Source organism: Babylonia areolata, chromosome 35 (genome assembly GCF_041734735.1).
Source record: "Babylonia areolata isolate BAREFJ2019XMU chromosome 35, ASM4173473v1, whole genome shotgun sequence".
Classification (NCBI taxonomy): Eukaryota; Metazoa; Mollusca; class Gastropoda; order Neogastropoda; family Buccinidae; genus Babylonia; species Babylonia areolata.
Genome location: NC_134910.1, coordinates 391,705 through 397,500, shown reverse-complemented (window position 1 = coordinate 397,500; position 5,796 = coordinate 391,705). Strand labels below are relative to the sequence as shown.

At 40.8% G+C, this 5,796-nt stretch overlaps 1 protein-coding gene across 8 annotated transcripts in view; it reads left to right on the top strand.

Annotated features, from left to right (window-relative positions):
• LOC143277902 (uncharacterized) overlaps positions 1 to 5,455 on the top strand; it is a 75,928-nt gene extending 70,473 nt beyond the window's left edge. For all 8 annotated transcript variants that reach the window (XM_076582867.1, XM_076582862.1, XM_076582866.1 and 5 more), the window contains exon 9: positions 1 to 5,455. This exon is cut by the window's left edge and continues 1,094 nt beyond it. The gene's annotated coding sequence lies outside the window, so the exon portion shown is untranslated.
• The last annotated feature ends 341 nt before the right edge of the window (positions 5,456 to 5,796 follow it).

Sequence of the window (5,796 nt, the reverse complement as noted above, 5' to 3'; positions counted from 1 at the left end):
ACGATGATTGCTTCACGGCAAGCACAAACTATATTGCAGACTGTCCTTCCACTTGCTCGCGGGTTAGTTAAGCTTACCATACTGTGTGTGCATCCACAGCTAGTTTGCAATGTGTCACTGCGCTGTTTTCCTGTAATAACTTTAGTATTAAAAAAAAACATTGGCAGATATCAGCCAAGACAACATTTGGCATGTCGTGGGGGCAAGCATAACACGATTTCATCGACGATATACGATTATAGTTCAGAAACTACCACCAGTTAGCAGACGACTTCGCAACTGATTGACAGCTGGATACAAGTGTCAGTATGGTGTCCAGATGGCTTCAGCTTTCCTGGCCAATGAACTATCCATCGACTTTTCGATCAGTGGTTCATACCCCACCAGAACGCTTACCACACGTGTGAGAGAATCCACGCCAAGGTAGATAACACTGTAAACCAGTTGTAGCTCTGTGGCCGTGCTGTTGTTCCATGAAAGATGTGTTTTCCCCACAAATTGTAGCTCTGTGGCCATGCTGTTGCTCCATGAAAGATGTGTTTTCCCCACAAATTGTAGCTCTGTGGCCGTGCTGTTGCTCCATGAAAGATGTGTTTTCCCCACAAATTGTAGCTCTGTGGCCATGCTGTTGTTCCATGAAAGATGTGTTTTCCCCACAAATTGCAGCACTGTGGCCGTGCTGTTGCTCCATGAAAGATGTGTTTTCCCCACAAATTGTAGCTCTGTGGCCGTGCTGTTGTTCCATGAAAGATGTGTTTTCCCCACAAATTGTAGCTCTGTGGCCGTGCTGTTGTTCCGTAAAAGCTGTGGGGTTTTCCCTACAAATTGCAGCACTGTGGCCGTGCTGTTGCTCCATAAAAGCTGTGGGGGTTTTCCGCCCAAATACCGAAATTCTTTCTACCTCTCATCGCAGGGGAAGTAGGTCATTTAATTTTTAGGAGCTGGTGTACACTGGGAAGAGTGGTTGTTCGCTTTGTACAATGCCATGCCATTAATTACTTTCCCATTGATTTATTTTACCTTTTTTCTTTTTCTTTTTCGATATATATATATATATATATATATAAGCGTCACATTTTGCCGATTTATTTCTTTGTTCTACATTGCACATTAACGAAGGACGTGTAGGATTTCATTCAGAACACCTTGGTAAGTTTGGCTCATTACGTTATTTTCTTTTATGAAGTGTTGAGGGAACAGTACATGGAGTAAAAGGCCTCTTCGTCTTCTTGTTCATTGGAAGTGACGGTGACAATGAACGTGCTGATTAGTCCCCATTGGTGACAGTACAGCAAGACTTCATGGCACCTTATCTTGGTTCTCAATGGCCGCTCAGAAAAGAACGACTCAGCTCAGTCACGAAAAAGAGCAGGGGGTGCACTCTTTTCGCTTGCCTCGTCAGCACACTTGGGAATTACGCCAGGCACAGTTGATCACAGTGTATTCTCTTTTACCACATGGGATTTTTCTCGTGTTTTGTTTGTTTATTTGTATCTTCGTCCTGAAAACCAAAGCTTAAACTTTTATTTCGTTTAGTTAGTAGTGAGTGATGACATGTACACGCTTGTTAACATATGTAATTCTGGTAAAAAGCCTCAGCTGTTGTAGATACGACTTGCTGGAATTTCTTGCGCACGTGTGTGTGTACGTGATGGGATGAGAGTGACTTTAAAAATAAAATAAAAAAGAAGAAAAAAAAAGTTGTTGATGTGAAGTGCCCTTCGTTTGGCGTCAGACAGGGTATGACGTCATTCCAGTGACATATCATTTTATGACTTCATTCCAACTACATATCATTATGCCTTTCCGCCCTTCAGTGGTTTCTATTGTTATGTTGATGTCATTTTGTGACGTATCATTTGATGTAGCGTCATTCCCAGACGTAGCAGCCTCAGCGTCGCCATGCCAGGTGTCTTCACGTCATGTTCTGGACGTGTCATTTTATCTTCAAATCATTCCACAATTCGCAGAGATCCACTTCAAAGAATAATGCCCAGAATGTGACAGGAATCAAGACACTGAGTGCTGAAAGCAGGATAGATTGGTTTCTCTGTTGTTGGGTTGTTGTTTTTTAATTATTTTCTTTTTTAGTTGAATGAATGAATGATATGGATACTTTCATTGTGCCTATCCTCGGTCAGAGACCCAGCTCTAAGCGCTTTACAAAGCACGGGGTCATTTACACCAGCAGGCTGTCTACCTGGGTGGAGCCGACTGATGGCTGCCATTGGGCGCTCACGTGTATGACAGGTTTGCCACATATGCAGCCACACTCCGTTTTCGGGGGTGTGCATGCTGGTTATGTTCTTGCTTTCAGAACCCACCGAACGCTGACATACATTACAGGATCTTTACATTGTCTATTTGATCTCCTGGGGTCAAGTAGGAGGGGGATTGTAAGAATGTCACAACATCGTATCGTTCCATCTGTGTAACTTTCAGAAGTTTTGCTCTTCAAGATGAAAGGTGTCATCATACATCTGTTGTGAGTGAAAGTGAGGGTTTTGTACATGAATCGAACGATCGCTTCTCGCTTAATACTGCTGTTTAAAAGAATCAGTATCCCACATGACGTTTTCATTCTGTGCATTTCAAGCGCATTCCATGTCAAGAAGCGCCATGTAATTTGCATTGCGGTGTTTGCCATGACGTAATCGATGACGAAATACTCATGATCATATGACGTAAGCTTTAGTCAGTGTATGCATGCCGCTTTTATTGTTTATGAGTTTTTAGTTTTGATTTTGATGTTTTGTGTATTCTTCAGAGGTTGTTTTTGTGGGGGTTTTCTTCTTCTTTCTCATATTCTTTCTTTTTTCTTTTTTTTTTCGTTTATTTTGTTGACTTCATTTGCTGCAAACCAAATATCAGAATGGAAAATGTAACCTGCATAGCGATTAATGGATTTTGGTTACATGTTCCCTGAAGTTGTACTGATCTATCCACTGATGTATTCTCTTTCTGTGCTTTTTTTTCACTTTTGTTCCCTTCATACTGATCTGTCCACTGATGTATTCTCTTTCTGTGCTTTCTTTTCACTTTTGTTCCCTTCATACTTATCTGTCCACTGATGTATTCTCTTTCTGTGCTTTCTTTTCACTTTTGTTCCCTTCATACTTATCTGTCCACTGATGTATTCTCTTTCTGTGCTTTCTTTTCACTTTTGTTCCCTTCATACTTATCTGTCCACTGATGTATTCTCTTTCTGTGCTTTCTTTTCACTTTTGTTCCCTTCATACTTATCTGTCCACTGATGTATTCTCTTTCTGTGCTTTTTTTTCACTTTTGTTTCCTTCATACTGATCTATCCACTGATGTATTCTCTTTCTGTGCTTTTTTTTCACTTTTGTTTCCTTCATACTGATCTGTCCACTGATGTATTCTTCTTTTTTTTTCCCACTTTTGTTTCCTTCAGTTCATTTCTACACTGTCCATTTACTGGCGATAATAAACATGTATATGGTGGGTTCTTCATTGTGTGGAATTACTTACGTTCACATTTGTAGCTCTGCTTTATTTGATAAAGTATCAAGTAGCTCTACATTGCGTGTTTTTGTTTTGTTTCTCTCTCTCTCTCTCTCTCTCTCTCTCTCTCTCTCTCTCTCTCTCTCTCTCTCTCTCTCTCTCTCATATTTTCGCCTTTTCGTTTGTTTCAGGTCAGACCTTTTTGTTTCTATGTCTGCATTCGGACTTCTTTTTCTACTATGCCTTTTCTGATACAGGTCGGATCGAGGGAATTGAAAAGAATCCTAAAATTTGCCAGGGAAAGCATTTCATTTGTGGCTTGAAGGCACTGCACCATTGCTGCAGATGTAATATAGTTAGCAGATGGGGGGGGGGGGGGACGCGTATGGACTGCTTCGTGCGCAACGGTTGGTGAGGAAAAAAGAAACAAAAACAAAAAAACAAAAACTAATTGTAATCGTTAATGGAACTGAATATGTTGCCTTGTTCAAGTGTCTTAAATGTGAGGCATTTCTGTATAAGTTTCATTTTCTTTGATTCTAGTTTTGTTCTTTTTTCCGTTCTCTCCTTTGCCCGTGTTACTTCCCCTTTTTTAGGACAAAAACAAAACAACTTCTTGTGACCATTAAAAGAAAAATAAATTAACCCACTTCACATTGGACGGACTAAAAATAATATAACCCACTACACATTGGACGGACTAAAAATAAATTAAGCCACTACACATTGGACGGACTAAAACATAATATAACCCACTACACATTGGACGGACTAAAAAATAATATAACCCACTACACATTGGACGGACTAAAAAATAATATAACCCACTACACATTGGACGGACTAAAAAATAATATAACCCACTACACATTGGACGGACTAAAAATAAAATAACCCACTACACATTAGACGGACGAAGAATAAATTAACCCACTACACATTGGACGGACTAAAAAATAATATAACCCACTACACATTGGACGGACTAAAAGATAATATAACCCACTACACATTGGACGGACTAAAACATAATATAACCCACTACACATTGGACGGACTAAAAAATAATATAACCCACTACACATTGGACGGACTAAAAAATAATATAACCCACTACACATTGGACGGACTAAAACATAATATAACCCACTACACATTGGACGGACTAAAAATAATATAACCCACTACACATTGGACGGACGAAGAAAGAGAACGTAACAGGACCACGTGAATTACAAAACTGACGTTACCTGTGACGTTCTTCAATGTTGTGACGACACAAACGTGCCAATGACGTCCGTCATGTACTAGCCATGACCCATCTGCTTACCAGTTATCTCCCGTGTGTGTGAGAGAGAGACAAAGAGACAGAGAGGTATTTTTAAACCAGAGTGTGTTGTCCCAGAGGCTGGGCTTACTTTTGTTTGATGATATCACATTTCTAAGTTCAACAGCTTTCAATTGCTTTTTGGTTTTACCAAGAATTAATACATAATTATGCTACACGTATTTTCAAAGTTATCGTATTACTCCATTAGCCTTGCATGGTTGGGAGGTGGCCGTGAAACTTTTCATGTGGGTGCACATTTCTTGCAAATTATTTTTTTAGAATATGTCTGTCTGTCTCTCTCTCTCTCTCTCTCTCTCCCTCCCTCTCTCTCTCGCCCCTCCCCCCGTCCCCTCCTCCCTCACCCCCCCCACCCTTACCCCTCCAATGTTGGTGGGGTGTCTTTTTTTCCTATCCAACTTTGTCGTTGATTCTGTCACCATATCCATTTTGATGCGTTGTGTTCCATTGTCACTCCGGCATATGTATCCATATTATAGACTGTGCATGATTATTATAACAAGAATTATAATGTATACGCATTTATAGCAGTAAGAATGTGTGATTGCTACCGTGTACCAGGAATGAGCAGTATTGTTAATACATTTCTCCTTTTTTTCTTTTTCCATTATGCAATAAATTATTTTGATATGAAGAGACTGACTCGGAAGAAGTTTGCATGTCTGTCTGTGTGTCTGTCTCAAATACTTTGTGCATGCGCGCTACCGTGTGTGTGTGTGTGTGTGTGCGAACGTGTGTGAGTGTGTGTGTGTGTGCGAGGGGGTATGTGTGTGGGAGTGTGTTGAACGTGTGCATGTGTGTGTGTGTGTGAACGTATGTGTGGGAGTGAGTGTGTGAACGTGTGTGTGTGTGTGGACGTATGTATGTGTGGGAGTGAGTGTGTGAACGTGTGTCTGTGTGTGAACGGTTGGGGCGTGGGGGATGGCGGGGTTGAACGTGTGTGAGTGTATGTGTGTGTGAACGTGTGTGTGTGCGTGTGTGTT